Here is a 16,023-nt window from a genome sequence, read left to right on the forward strand (position 1 = left end):
AGTGAAAACAATAAAGTGAAATCTGGATGAGACATTTTGTTCTTTTATGGCTAAGCAGTCTGGATGAGTTCTGAGAAACAATGATTGAAAAAAGGCATTGCAGCACTCACACGTATTACCTCTGATGTTGTTTTCCTCAGGGGTTCTAGAGGTATTTGAATTATGAATTATCCATCCTAATTCATTTCCTTTAGAGCCAAATAATTTATTCTGAATAATCATTCTTGTCCTGAATGTATATGCCTACTCCTACATATCCACACACATAGTTTTTACAATCTTCCTAGCAGAAGAGGCTAAAGAACTTAAGCAAACATGTGTGAGTAGGAGGCATCAATTATTAGATGAAGCGGTTGAGTTCAGAGTACAAGTAATTGTGTAGAAACATCAATTTTTATGAGAGTTTGATGACACACTGAGCATGACTAGTGAAAAACATTTTAAAGTAATTTATTTTCTCTCTTTGCATGATAAATATTTATTTCAAGGCTCTGCTTATAGTGGGAGGCCTGTACTACCTTGGGTCTACCACTGATGAGGAGACTGACTGTTAGCTGTTGTTGAGCTGGCAATAGAGTACAGGAGACTTAGAAGAGCTGAATTTATTTCACACATTTATAAAATTCTAATTTTTGAATGTGGCTTTTTTTTTATTTTTATGAGTGCATGTACATTACAGAAAACTCATGGAAGTAGGGAAAGGTGTTGGAAGGAAATCAGAACTATGTCACAGCAGGAAGAAGAAGTATTTTTGTTACAAATATTATGATAATATTTAATAATAATTTGTGATCTGTAATTGCTGGAACAAGAATTCCTGAATTCAGCAGTCACAGATTCTAAAGACTCGAGTTATGCCCTGGCTTATGTGATGGAGACAAAATGATCCTCAAGGAGTACAGTCTACAAGGTAATTTGCAGGAGTGTCCAGAAGCCTGCTTTCTGATGCTCCAGAGATGGGGCTATCAACAATAATCACATCCCCATCAGGCCTGTGAAGAAGTAGTACCTGTCTATTAAGTTGATGTTAGAATGCTTATGTGAAAAGCTTTTTGTTCAGATCCCATATGTGTTCAGTCTTGGGCATTGCTGTTCAGATTCTCATTCTCTCTTTGTTCCCTTCTGATTCTTTTGGGTGCCCTGGAGCGGTGCAGGGAGCAGGGCTCCCAGTATCAGGTGAGTGCATTAGAATAGTCACCTCTCTTGCCTCAGGCCCTGCAGCAGGAGCAGGAGCTGCAGCTGGATGGCCTCTCCCCACCTCTCTTTTGATGTGGTAGGGTTCCATGACAGAGCCAGTTCCCACCTGCTTTCACCACAAGCAGCCTTCAGCCTTGCTTGCAGCAGCAGACAATGAGCTATCCTGCTCCCTGTAAAATCATTGCCCTGTGTGCCACCTGGCTCATTCTTAGGCTTTGTCTGCAAGGGGAGAGAGTGGAGTGGGGTCAGGATACCCACCCACTGGTACCCTCAACTAAAATGTTTCCTGGGACTGCTGTCCTGGAAGAAAGTTGTGTGAGGTTGCATCTACTGGTGGGAAGGGTCTCTCCTCTCTGGGAAAAAGGACTACACTAACTGGAAGCATTTCATTTGAGGCATCTGTCCCTCTGCTGGAGCATGCTTGTTGCATGCCAGCAGCGGAAGTCCTAACCAAACCTGAAAGAAGTTTAACCGTCAGCCTAGTCACCTAGTGAGAAACTTCATCTGCTGAAACTTCATCAGGCTGCAATAGTGCAGATCAAGCCTTTGTGTTACAACTGAAATTTTATTTACTCAATCACTAGTTTTCTTAGAGTTAATGTAAAAATCACTGTTTCAGTAAAGGAGACTTTTCTGGGTTTCTACTTAACTACTAGTCTTCAGCAACACTTCAATATCTGACAGGGGGAGTGTTTGATGTTAATTACATTTTGATGAGTGCATAATCATGTAAAGATTTGCTTTTATGCACAGTCTCCTATGTGAATTTATGTTTTTGAAATATGAACCTGAGCAAGGAAGAAAATAAACTTTTACAGTCTTCAGAGTTATAATCTGATTGTCATAGAACAAAGTACCTTGTCATTTCCCACTACATGGCTCTTCCACATAACTCTACCTTTGCAGCATTTAATGTGTTATACTTGATTGAGTATATTACTGCACAGTGTTATTTATCCAGCCTAACATTTGTTCCAAGAAGAGAAGGTAAATATTGTGGGCTGAACTCCATTTTAGATTCTTATAAACATAGCTCTCAGAAATGTAAGCCTGAACTCAAACATTTGTGACATCAGTGGCCTCTGAAGCAAAACAGAAATGTATTCTGGATCCGGCAAGAGAGTAAAGTTGGGCTTCTACCCTTAGAGTTTCTGGGCTTCTACCCTTAGAGTTTCTATCCTTACTAAGCTGCCACTTCAAACATCCAGATCTGGAGGAGATGTAATAAGCTGAATTTGCTTCCTCAGCTGGAATGGCTTTGGCACACATATCTGAAGACCTGTTTAGCTGCGAGGGAGCTAACCAATGGTTGAGATTATACACATCTGTCAGTTAAACCAAAAATCCCAAGGCTAAATGCAGCACTCAGAGGAAACATGTAGGCCCATGAATTTTATGGAAGATAGTGTCTAGACACCGATAAGCAGCTCTCTTGCATCCCCATGCTATAAAACTGTATGTAATTGTTCCCATTTTAGTAGCAGCTTTCAGAAAATTACTGTTAGGAATATGGAAGAAATGTTTTATACCAGTGACCTTAAAATTGTACTATAGGGATCTAATTTTGTTTTCCAGTCATTTATGCCATGAGAGTAAAGAGTATCTATTTTAAGATAAAAGAATGCAATATATAGGAAAAAGACACTTTTCCTTATAAAACAAATAATTGATTTGCAAAACCCATGGACACGCTATTCTTTTGTAAATACAAAGAAGATCTTAATGCTTATTTTTATAATTTTTTTACTCTTTGTGTATTTTCTGACTTCAAATGTTTTAACAGATAACATGGGAGAAACAAGAGCTATCTACATGTCTGTGTATGTGCCATTCAGCCAGTATGTGCATAATTTTTTTTCTAATTGCATGGTTTTATTCTCAAAATTGTAACATATTACAGAGAAATTATAAGCCTGCAAGTAATTTACAGCCATCTCATTTCTGGCTTATACATTCCTAAACAATTTTTGCTGGCACAGATGGTAACATCATAACTTCAGATCTCTTTGCCATCCATTGCTGTGGCTGTTCCTGGGTGTGGGAAGAGGTGATGATTAGCTAAGACAAAACTTGCTGTTCACAACATCATGAAATTTTGTTTTTATTGATGATAAAAATGGCTTTCAAATTAACTGCAGATTTTAATGGGAAATTGCCTGGCTCTGTCACGGTTTTATTTTTTTCTTTTAAGTCAACTGTTCATGCAATCATATAACTGATGTTTACAGTGCTATATATTTCTTTTGTTTTCATTATACACATTAAGGATATGAGAAAGTCACAAATGCAAGACAGCAGACATAACTTGGAAGAATCTGTAAACAGCAGCATTCTTTGAAAGCACAGACCATCTACATTCTTAGATACTATTGTTGGATTTCAGCCTTTCCATGCAATTATTTATTTTTCTGAGACATTTTCAATGGATTTTGAGTCCACAGGAAGCACATGGATATCTTTCTCCATTCAGCTACTAAAAGGATCATTGCGTTTCCTTGTATTTCCAATGTATTCCTTGCCTTAGTCACTGAGCTTATTTTAGGAAAGAACACATGAAAATTGGGTATTTATCATGCTCCCAAAATTAAATTGAGTTAAGCAGGGTTTTGCTACTTCAGTTTTTTAGTTTTACTTTGACTTGAATATGGATCGTTTATGTTGTAGAGGCTGAAAACACATAGGAAGACCAAAAGGGCTTGCAAGTGGAATAAATCAGAATGTTGGAACTTGTATCAAACCTCACATGTTGAGATTATTTTTATTTCAACTGTTCTCTCTCACTTTGAGGTATTTGCTTTTCATTTCTCCTGTTGTATTGGCCCTTCAGTGACTTTGCAGCATGCTTCCCACCACCTTGACTAAGGAATGAATTTTGTGTCTGTTTACATTAACATGTGTTGTAAGGTAAATCTATCCTCTATGTTCCCATTTATCTCATGTTGAAATGAGAAGAATTCTGAAAGATCTTATGTCTTGGTACATCAGGAATATCAGCTATTACCTTTCCAGGTGATTTTGTAGTAGTGCAGAAATGTCCAGATTGGAGCATTTGAAAGTCAGAAGCAACTTTGGTGTATATTCCCTTTCAACTTTTGTGTGAATTCAGTAGCCTAAAACCTCTGGCCATTCAACTGAGCATTTGGCTCAGCTCCGGCCTTAGGCATCTGACAGAGTTAATTTGCTTTCAGTGCCTTTAATTCATGGTCCTTAAGCTGTTATTTTCCAAAGCTTTTGTCAACTCTTTATGCCTAAAAATATCAAACTCTAAAAGGTTTGCTATGATCATATTTCCATTAAGTCTAATGAATGTTAGGAGTATACCAGTGATTTTCCACATTGGTTTACCATTTAAATATTTGATGGTCTTTTCCACAGATATTCTTCCCTTTGCTTCTTTATTTGTGTTCTGGTTTGGTTGACTTAGTGACTTAAGTTTACTGTCTTTGCCAGCCTCCTCATCTGAGATGTTCTTGAATTCTTCATAGAATCCTAGAATGGTTTGTATTGGAAGGGACATTAAAGATCATCTAGTTCCCACCCCTCTGTCACATGCAATTCCTTTCCCAGTCTGTTCTGCTAGGGGGAACATGACCAGCTGCCAGTTGCTCTTATGTGGTAGTTCCTTCTTTAATTGTCAGGTATTCTGTGTGCTCAGGTAAGAGCCATTCTAGCTGGGATTTGGTAGGACAATGTGTGAGTGGTGTGGAGCCCTTAACTTCTCTGGAGGTGAAGTCCATGTTACCTGAGAAGCAGCTTCTGCTTTCAAATGCACATGGTATGTATCAAGAGAATTTCTCTGATTTTTGCAGTGGGAATTCTGATTACTCTTTTTAGGCTTTAGAATTACATTACATCTAGACACAAGACATATCAGTCTCTCAAAGTTTCACTAATATGCAATGTACTTCTGTTGGTTCTGTTCCAGATTTGTCAGCAATCTGGCTTTGATTTAGGCAAGTCAAGTTTCAGGGTATTGCCATGCATGTGTCTTGAAGTGCAGCCCTGCTCTTTTGCAGGCGAGACTCAAGGTCTGTCTATCAAAGTAGCTCTTGGGCTTTTTTTCTGGAACACATCTATGAGATCTGTGAGATACCTCTCACTGCAGATATGAAACAAATGTGGCTGCCCCTGCAGCGTGCTGAGAGTGGAGTATTGCTGTGCATGTTAAGGCCCTGAAACTCTGCAAGACAGAATGCTACTGAATGTTTGTGGTTATAGTCTGAAAAAGATCGTGATACTATTGTAATGGAGTCATTAATCTTTAGAATGTCATTTTCTGAAAACTAAGTTTAGGGCTCCTGTAGTATGTGGGACTACTAAATCTGCAGTATTTTTGACTGAGAATAAAATCCTGAACCTTCTTCATTCTGTTATTTATTAAATACAATATTTTGCAAAAGCTTGGAAACTTACTTCAAACTATAATTTGGAACACTAAGAAAATTTGCTTATGTGGTTAATATCTAAATAGAGCTGGTACTATTCTGACAAAAGACTGACTTTTTCCCCTTGAATTACTATTTATTGAAACCAGACTTTAATGCCCACATTCAGTGTTGATAAACTTCCCAACATAAGGAGTTGTTAGAAAATAAAGTTTTTAATAGTCAAAATACCTTCAATTTTATTATTAAGGAAATTTGAAGGGATTTAATAAAAAAAATAGTTTTTATTTAATTTAGACTAAACAAAAGTTTAAAAGAGAAAAAATGTATCTGACCAAAGTATATTAATTTTGCATAGAGAATACTTTTTATGCGTATAGATAATTGCTCATGCAGACATTGAGATTTTCATTGTCGTTTTATTTGAGAGAGTGATATTTTTTTAATTCCCCAAATGTTCATGGAGCTTCTATCTTTGCTACATATCTCTACAAACACCATTTCACTGTAATGTGCAGGCAGGTATGTTGTCCCTCCTGCTCACAACAGACAAGGATCACTGACACCTATGTCTGAAATGGGGGTCCTCTGCTACAATGGAGTAGTAATGTGAAGGGTTTGCTGAAAAATATTTCACATGGACACAATATGTGAGCAAGTTATTCAAATAACGTGTGGCTTCAGCTCTTGGTCACTTCAATGAAACTGCTTGTGGAGGGTTACTTAAAGAAATTTTCTCTGGCAACTTGTGAGAAATGCTTCTCTACTGACGGACAAACCAGACTCTGGGCAAATCTGGAACACCTTGGATCTGGTAGAAGTATCTCTACTCAGTAACATTCAACATTTAAAAATTTCAAACTGATTCTCTTGAATGAAAAAAGTTCTGCGCTCATTACTAAACTCGTGGGCCATTTTGCTTGCTTTCTGAAGATTCCAGACTAAAGTAAAGTTTGGCTTAAGAGCATTGACTTTTCAATTACTTTATCATCTATCTTTGAAACTATAACCAAAGTGATGCCCTTGAGAATCTTGCAGCACTCTTGGGCTTGCTCGTGACTTAAGTCCTCTATGATTTCTTTTTCTGAATGGTATTGGCTGACCTTGTTTTAGCATGAATTTTATGTTATCCTCTGGAAAGTTTCTGATATACTGATAAACAAAGGATATGCAACATTTCTGCTTGAGACTATCTATCTTATATCCAAATCCTTGTCCTTTTCATTCCATTTTCCCAAAACAGATTTTATTTGGTCTCCCATTTTTCCTTATGAAGAACTTTTGAAGAAAACCTCAGTGTTTTTAGTTTACATGATTAAAGTTCTCAGGTTGTTTTTCACTCAGATGTTATTTCTGCAACAAGCTTTAATAAGAAAATAAGAGATGTCTTCTATAAGAAAATGAGAGACGTCATTTGAGAATGTCATGTAGGGAAAATAGAAATGAACCTGTGATCAGCATCCGGCTCAAGCTCCCAGTGCTCAGTGTGGGAGCTGTTGCTCTTACACATATTGTGCTGCTGCAGAAGTGGGAGGAGATGAAACTTCTGCCATTTCTATGGCATCACTCAGCAAGGTGTAAATGAAATATGAAAGAAACACTTTCAGCCCACTCAATGCACAGACAGACAAGAGGATAGTGTTTTGTATTTGCTGCTGTGATATGCTATTTGTTGTAGTATTAACCATACACAGTGCCAGAATGCTTCGTAAGATTTACAATCTTAGGTCAAAAGGAAAATGATTTCTTGTTAGGTCTCCTTCTTTTTCTCTCCTTCCACCAACATGCTGCTGCATGTCAAAGCTGTTTTTGCAGAGCAGAGCAGGAGTGAGGCAAACAGACTCACAGAAGGATCCTGTTCTGAGAGAAAGAAATTGTGTGTCAGTAGGTACAGTTTGCAATGAGCTTCAGGGTAAAAATGATAAAAATCTGAACAATGAATGCAGTTTCAGATTCAGAAGTGTTTGCTGACTTCATTTTATTGAGTTGCAGCTCATCTGGGTGATTTGGAGGGAATGAGCCATAGGTGGTAATGCATCCATGCTGTGTTTAAATTCATTAGCACTGGGGAGTCTGTGTTGCTAGGTAGCTTATTTGGTGTGACTGTCTTTGGATGCAAATGTTTTTCAGCCCAGTTTTGCCTCTAAGTCTTGCCCTCATAGCTTAACAAATCACTACCTAGATCTTTGTGGTAGCCTGCTTACTATTTTTAAGCCATAAACCAGACTCCTGGCAGTCCCCTTTTTATTTGGCTGGGAATGTTCAGTGGTTGGATCTTCTGAATTAGCTCCTAAGCTGGTGTAAATAATGCAGCTTCACTGATGTCAATAATAATATCAGGCCAATTTACACTAGCTGAAATTCTGCCCTTCAGACACAAGTCAGCACCTAATCTCCATGGCATTCACACAGAGGCATGTATTTCCTTCTGTTTTTCTAATCCTTGTGTGTCCTTTGAAGAACTCTGTGATTTGTGCTGAAAATAGTGCTGAGAAATAGGATGAAGTGACATGAATAGTGGTTTAAAATGCTGGACATCTGAAACCTTACCTTGTTCTGACTGAGATCTCTGTATGACAGCACAATTATTTCTCTCTTGGTGCCTACACTCTTCTCATCACTCTCCCCATCGTAGGGTAGGATGGGGATAAAGCCAGCAAAGGTTGAGTTGCTGCAGTGAGAGAGGCTGCAGTATAGATCAGTGGATAACATCTCAAAAAAGCCTCACTATGGTCAGAGAGAGACATCCAGTAACGCCTCTGTGAACTAGCACAAACTGAAAAATGCAGCAGCCTGCAAACTGCTCAGCTACTGCACTGCCGTGAGAAGGAGGGGTTGTGTGTGGTTGGACTTCTGAGCACAGTGGGGTCTCTCTCCTCTGCTTACAGTGAGCACAGAGACAGCAGGGGTCCGTACCATGATCTTTCTACAAGGCTGCACAGGAGCAAAGAGAACGTGCGGGAAACACGAATTTAGGCTGATTCAGCCTATAAGAGCTAAGAACTCTGGAAAGACAGGATAAAGTCTAGCAGGAGGGGTTTATATAAATGCCATTCTGGCTAAAGCAAGGAGCATAGTTATAAGAAATTACAACTTGCTCCATCCTGTAACACTTGCCAGTGATGACATGTTTTTAGGGAAGGATTTGTGATAAGAAATCGAACCAGCAAGATTCAAAGAGAATCAGATGTCTTTGTAAAGGCATGAAGGCACTTGGGTCATTTAAACATGCTGCAGGCTGTTTTGGCTGATGGAGAAGGCCACAATAGTGCTCATGTAATACTTGTATTAAATCTTAAGAAGGCCAAAGAGCCTTTGGTGCAAGAAGTGAATGTCACCTACATTGTAAAAAGCTGCAACACTATTGGATGAATAAAAATTTTAAAGACCATTTGAAAATGTCCTTTCAGAGGCCATTGGTCTGGTTGGTGGAGCTATACATCTCCCATAAAGCAATTTAATACTTAATTTGTGGTGTGACTATTATAGACAGAATTTTCTGTTTCTGCCCTTCAATGAATTCTAAGTGAAAGAAAGCTTCCTTATTATTACAAATTGAGAGGGTAGCAGGAACAGGACTTGCACTGCTGCAACTGAAAGTCAGATAGAGGAACAGTGCATTAGATGGGTTAATAAAATCTCAGCCTAATCAGATAATAGACACTACAATATAAATTGCTTTTCTCTAGAATAAACTGTGAAAGCATGTTTTAAATATACTACATGTGGGATCAGGCAAGGGCAGGACTTATTATTCTGTCTGTATCAGATTGATCATAAAGGTATTGCTATATTATAATGTTACTATAATATACAAATGCTGATCAGATGTGCAGTTTAAAATAATGCCATGTTGTCTGCTAAGCAAATTCCAAAATTATAAATTATTTACATAAAGATGGGTCCTTGATGATCTTACTTTTTTATTTTAGATTGTAAATGCATGTTTACATACCCAAGACATATACATTCATTCACTGAATTTATGTCTGACTGCATTATTTTAGAATTTCCTGTGATATTATTACAGACAATTTAACTAAAAGTATTCATTTTGGTTTCTAATGAAAACCAGCATTGTGACTTTATTCTAGGGAAAAGGATGGATAAGAAACAGAAGTAGTTGGAAACAGCTGAATTTTGTAATATATTTGTTGTTGTTATTAGATTTATTTATATTTTTCTATAATTTTTTGTATACTTTTTGTTTATTTTTTTATTTTCTGAAAAAATATAACAGGTGGTAAAAAAACCAAACCAAAACACAGAAGATTTGGGATCATATTAGTGAACTATCAGGTAGAAAATGCGGTTTAATGTAGAAAAATGTTAAACAATTCATGTGGGAGGAAGGGAACGGTGTAAGGGATCTGTATTTAATATGTAGTCATCCAGCATGCTGATTAGGAAAGAGATGAAATAGTTATAGAGAAATGACTGCAAACATGAATTCCGGTGCATTGTAGCATTAAGCATTTTGAACAATATATTAGGGAAGAGCTATCATAGAAGCTGGATTGAAATTTCATTCAAAACAGGATTTCAGTTTCTTGCATTTTTTCCTCAGTGGATGAAAAACAAGAAAATAATTGCTCAAAGCAATTTTTCATATCAGTGAAATATTTCATTTAACATTTGCATGGAAATGTCTGTTTTTCAGAATCTGCTCTCTCAAAAGGTATTGCTTTAGATAGAAAAAAAAAAAGCCAAGCCAGAAATTCCAGCTATACAGATGCACTCATCATTTACAGATGGAGGAGTATTGATGCTGCCTTAAGCTTATACTCCCATTAAACTGAAATGTAATGCAGAGAATACTGCATTTAGTGATTAACTCCTTACATCTAAACTGCTGGAATGGTCAAGAAATCATTTCTGGTTTTCAGTTCTCTCAGCCTATTTATCTGCCCAGCAGCTTCTTCACCGAGATCACAGATAACCAGGAAAGCCTGCTGGATTGCAGGGGGTGCCAGGTTAAGCTCTTGGGTACATTTGAGTGATGTGTTAGTCCTGTTAGCTGTTTCCAGATTCATGCTTTTATTGATAGTGCTGCAGAATATGGTCAAGTGCTGTCCAGGTATTCATTTGCCCTGCTTCCTTAGATTCTCATAATGCACAATATTTTTTTCATGTTTCTGCATCATCTAGACCTATACTTCTCCAATATTCTGATTTAAAAGCCCCTTGCATTGTCTCAAGGCTTTTTTCTATTGGACTAGAAACTGGAGTGTGCTGCATTAGCACGGGGCAGTGTGTGTGTGTCTGCCTCTGCTTGTGCAGCCTGTGTGCAACCCTGGCAGGAGCAGGGCAGGAGCACAGCACTGCTAGGCACTTCTCTCCCAGGACAATGCCCCCCATTGTCATGCCAGGCTAAGAGCTGCTGTACTGCCTGCATGCCCCATGAGAGGTCAGTGGCTGGAGATGGAGTGTGTCTGTGACAGCTACTCCCGTTCGCAGTGCGGTATTTCAGCATTATCCTAATTTACACGGGCAATTTAATTAGACAGGGACTGGGCATCCATGCCTTCCTGACAGCACTGCACGAAAGACATGATGCCCAAAAAGAGAGGTGAGCTTCAGCAGGAATATGCTATGCAGAAGCATGATGTCATGGGTGTTTTAATGCACCACTGCACAAGAACAGGAGGTTACCTGGCAGCTGTGGTGACAGGGCTGAATATATTGTGCCAAAACAACTGACACAACAGGTCTCTCTTGCCATTCAGAAGAATCACATTTTGGCAGGGTTGTATGATGTGGTACATACATGTATCAGAATCTCTATACCTGTAATCTCTGTACTATTATATCACTGCCATTTAGTCTTTGAAATGACAGAAATTTACATCAAATGGATGCTGCATGCCATCTATCTCATCAGCATCCCGTACAGCTAGATTGGAGCAGGTGACCACAGAGTCTGGCTTTATTTTCAAATAACATGCTTATTTATGCAAATATATGCTTATGAAGAACAGGGAGAAGAAAAATATTATCTGTTTTAAAAAAAGTCACTGCAGAGATCCTCACTCAATACTCTTTGCCTGACTTCGTGTAGAGGCCAGAGACCAGCAGATGGCAATCTCCTCCTGTCTCAGGAAGAGCAGTGTTTTACTGCGGGACCCTTGTACGCATCTTCCCTGTGCTTATTGCAGTTTACTTGAAGGGCAAAAAGACCTGGAAAACGTAGGCAGCCTTTGTTAAGCACAGAATGTCATAATATGGCAAAGCAAAAGTGAATTTCTACGTTATGCAAATCATAGCTGCTGGTATCTGAGAAAGAAAAAGCAAGCCAACCCAATAGAATGAATTTGTATTAGTCTTTTTCATTTTGAAATACAGGACACAGGAATATTTTACAGCATCACTCTATTCCTCCTGTGTGCTGCTAATCTTTTAATATACACTTTAGAAAAAAGAGAGTTGTTGATTTCCCTGTACCCTACATTTCCCTTCCCCCCTCAATATTTAAAATGGGAAGAAATAACGTGATCTTCAGCTGACTTAAAAAGGAGTCAAGGAACAAAAGAAAGGCATTTTTCTTCCTATAGTGACAAATTTGCCATGCTAGAGTAATGTGTCCAAGCAGCAGTGTGAGTCTAGTTTAGCATTTGAATTGGAAAATGGATGGTATTACAGGTATTGCTGTGTAATTTTTATACACATTTTTTATTGCAGAGGAGAAGATTAATGCTGCTAATTTCAGTCATGTGAAACTCTGAGCTGATAAGAGAATGGGACTTTTTTAAAAAAGCAAATATTAGTAGCAGAAAAAGGAATACTCGTATCTTGTGTTGGAAATAATTTTGTTGGCAATCTTCCCATATTGCTTTAAATGAGTCTGCATTGTTTCATGAAGTATCATACTGCAAGCATTTGATCATCCATAACATAATGATGTAATGATGGAAAAGAAGACTAAATTAATATTCTGGATATTCTGACACTGGTAATAATATGAGAAAGTATCTCTGGGAATATAGGATTTTCTGTACTATCCTTAAATGTAATTCTTGATATGCTGGTAGCCTCTACAGTAGATTGCAGTCCTGATGTACCATATTTGTTACATATTACTACTTAGCAGAGTGGCATGGGCATCTCTTTATGAAGAGTGGTCATAGGACAGCCAAAGGTAGCCTGTGTCAGTGCCTTGTCCTGTAGGACAAGATGGAGGGGGAAGTACTTTGTTAACTGTGCAAGGACTGGAGGGAAAGCAATGCTCTCACTGTGGAGCAGGGGACCTGAAAGTGCTGTGATCATGCACATCAGAATAGCTGAGGCTGGGGGAGCTGGCTTAAAGTGAGTATTACAGCCAGGGCTGGCTCTTGTGCTTTGTTTTACTTTGTGGAAAGGATTTTCATCTGATTATGTCAATACCCTATGATCTGTAAAAGGTTATGAGAAATAATGACTATAAGCAGACACTCTACCATGTACAGCTTATTCCAGCTTACAGGTCCTCCTACCTTTTACAGGCAGTCAACTTTTCTTTGTATGAGAAAACCAGATGGGGAGGAATCCAAAATGCTCCGAGCAATGTTGTGTTTTGAGCAAAAGGTAGACTAAATGGACATGCCATAACAGAAGAAAAAAAACCTGGCTTATATTAAAATAGGAGAAAAGAAAAGAAAAGAAAAGAAAAGAAAAGAAAAGAAAAGAAAAGAAAAGAAAAGAAAAGAAAAGAAAAGAAAAGAAAAGAAAAGAAAAGAAAAGAAAAGAAAAGAGAAAAGAGAAAAAAGAAAAAAGAAGTAGGCTGCTTCAGGATAGAAGGAATTGATTTAAGAAGAAAATTTATAAATCTTAAATTTTCTAAATGATAAGGGATAAAAGTGGTTGAGTACATGCAAATATAGTTCTGAAAATATAGGCTCATTAGCACAACAAATATTGCTGGAATTATTTTTCATGATAAAAAGAACATCTCTTACGATTATATTAAATAGGAAAACAGAAATTAAAATCTCCTTTTATGCAAAACTTTTATGTTGTAAGCCATCTTCCAAAGGAAATAATAAACTTCCACTGCTTGGAACAATATACAATATTATATATTGTATAATATAAGATGGGGATATATAAGCATTTTCCATCTCTATCTTGTGTGCTTAAATGACAAAAAAATATGCTACTTACAATTTCTTCTCATCCAGAGTGAACTGAATGTTTATTTACATTATGGTGGCAGAATGAGAGAATTATTTTCAGTACCTAGAGTCAAAATTTGTCACGATACCTACATTTGGTACCTCAGTAACACGTCATCTGTGGAGGACAGGTATATGTCCTTTTAAAGGTGATTAAAGGTGCACAAATAAGGCAACAGCTAGCCTAAATTTAAATGGTCTCAATCACTCTTCAGAAGGACCAGATTTTTTCTTTTAAATTTCCTTACTGTTTTTATGGTGAACTTGCACTTCTCTGAAGCCTACCCTAGAGTCTTAAAATTATAGGTAGAACCTCACTGTGTATCTGAATATATGTGTGTGCTTTTGAAGCATTTGACTACTTTTCCAGAGACAGTCATGTACTTTTGTTTTATTCAAAATCAGTAAACAAGGCTGCAATTCAAAATTCTCTTTTTCCTCAGCATTTGGGATGATTTTACACCATGCTGTGTTCGTATAAGTGACTACAGAAAATGCAAAGACTAAAAAGAAAAAAAGTTGGCTTATTTTTCTTGACAACTGTGAATTCTTTTAAAGCTGTGAATTGTGTTCTTTTTTATATCTTAAACAGGGACTGAGAAATCTGATGCTACCATACTGGCTTTGGGGCTGTCACTGGACTTAACTGCTACACTGGGTTTTCATCAGCCTTATCCAAAAATTTCTGGAATGCTGCTTAGAATGAAGCTTCTCGTTTCTGTCAAAGAACTAGGGATGGCAGCACATGTCTTTCTGGTACCCTAATCACTTTTGGATTGCATCTCACAGTGATGAAAGTTTGCCCAGTAATATAAAACTAGTCTAAGGATGGTTTCATTCTGTCTGTCCTGCCACAGATGTTGTGGCATAAATGTTACCAGAGGACTTTTGGGAGGATTTCCTTTCTAGAACATTAGGCCCAGAATAAAATGCTTCCATTGTCTTTGACATTTCCAGAAGAACTCTCAGAACCTCAGTCCCTCTTGGTTTTGTATCACACCCACAGTTTTATGGGACTGCCATTCAGGTAGGGATATTCAGGTGCAATAAAATAAACTAATTTTTTAGGTGGTATTGTTTTACTGAAGAATTTCTTAATGTTAAATATATATTCAAAAGAGAATGGAAGGATTTTTATAAAGTGGAGGAAATAAAATATTTACTGTGAAAATAGAACAGTGTTAGAATTTTGTGCCTGAATTTTAATCCTTGTTTGTACTTTTTGTTTTTGCAGTAGGAAATAATTTTGATTTTTGTTTTGTTTTCTTGGTTTTACTTGAATTTCTTTCCAGTAAACTAGTGTAACCCATGGTGGTGCTCCCAGTGAGAATCAAACTCTCAGAAGCTATGATGTTATGCTCAAAATCTCTTTTCATGGGTAAAGGGAAAATGCACCTGAGGTAGGCATATGCATAGCTATATAAAAAGCCAAAAAGTCTTTAGGTAAGTGAAATTTAAGTATTGAATAATAGTTAGTCCAGATATGGCTATTGTAATAAAAGCAGGGATAATAAGACAGGGAAAATTGTCTACATGCACTTTCTATCCAGTTCCTGATGTCATACTCACCTTTCCTCTGCTCCTCTGGTCCTTATGTCAGTGTTTTCATTCTGGTGAGGAGGTTAACAATGAGTTGTCAGCACTTGAAGTCCATCTCTGAGAGGTGTGATGTTCATGATAATGATTTCTTCTTCACTTGAGGATTCACTTGTATCTTTTTATATTTTCAGTAACATTCTTGTACACCTTGGTTCTGTGTTGGTCTGCAGATCAATGCTAATCACAATTTACCACACTTGGTACTTTTTATGTATTTTAGATAGTATTTCTTTATATTTTGAGGTATCACTAAGCTTAGTTTTGGCTATCTGTAAGTCTGCATTTCTTTAATGGACTATTGAGAAATTGTTTTAATGGACTATTGAGAAATTGAGCCAGTCTGTGCCCCTTTTTTTTTAGTCCCATTCTTGTTCTCCTCCACACCATGTTCTTTGCCTCTTAAGACCTCTGCATGGCAGGCTTGTATTTCCTATGCTACATTATTATGCTAGGTTTGTAAAGCTATGGTGATATCATACAAATTTATCAAAAATGAAACAAATCAGCTATAGAGAATAGACAAATAAAAATACTGCTCTTACTGCTAAAGCAAGTGTCTTGGTGTAACCCCAGATGACAACTAAATACCCTGTAGCTGCTTGCTCACTACTCCTTTTCCCACACTTCACATAAAACCCATGGGTTGAAATAAGAATAATTTGATAATTTGATATTTGACATCTGAAATAAAGTAA

At 37.4% G+C, this 16,023-nt stretch overlaps 1 long non-coding RNA gene across 1 annotated transcript in view; it reads left to right on the top strand.

Annotated features, from left to right (window-relative positions):
- Nucleotides 1-459: 459 nt before the first annotated feature.
- Nucleotides 460-16,023, top strand: part of LOC113459182 (uncharacterized) — an 81,516-nt gene continuing 65,952 nt past the window's right edge. Inside the window, exon 1 of the long non-coding RNA XR_003380131.2 lies at nt 460-1,176. This is a non-coding gene — a long non-coding RNA (uncharacterized LOC113459182). The remainder of the gene's footprint in view (nt 1,177-16,023) is intronic.

Source organism: Zonotrichia albicollis, chromosome 6, assembly GCF_047830755.1.
Source record: "Zonotrichia albicollis isolate bZonAlb1 chromosome 6, bZonAlb1.hap1, whole genome shotgun sequence".
In the NCBI taxonomy this organism is placed as follows: Eukaryota; Metazoa; Chordata; class Aves; order Passeriformes; family Passerellidae; genus Zonotrichia; species Zonotrichia albicollis.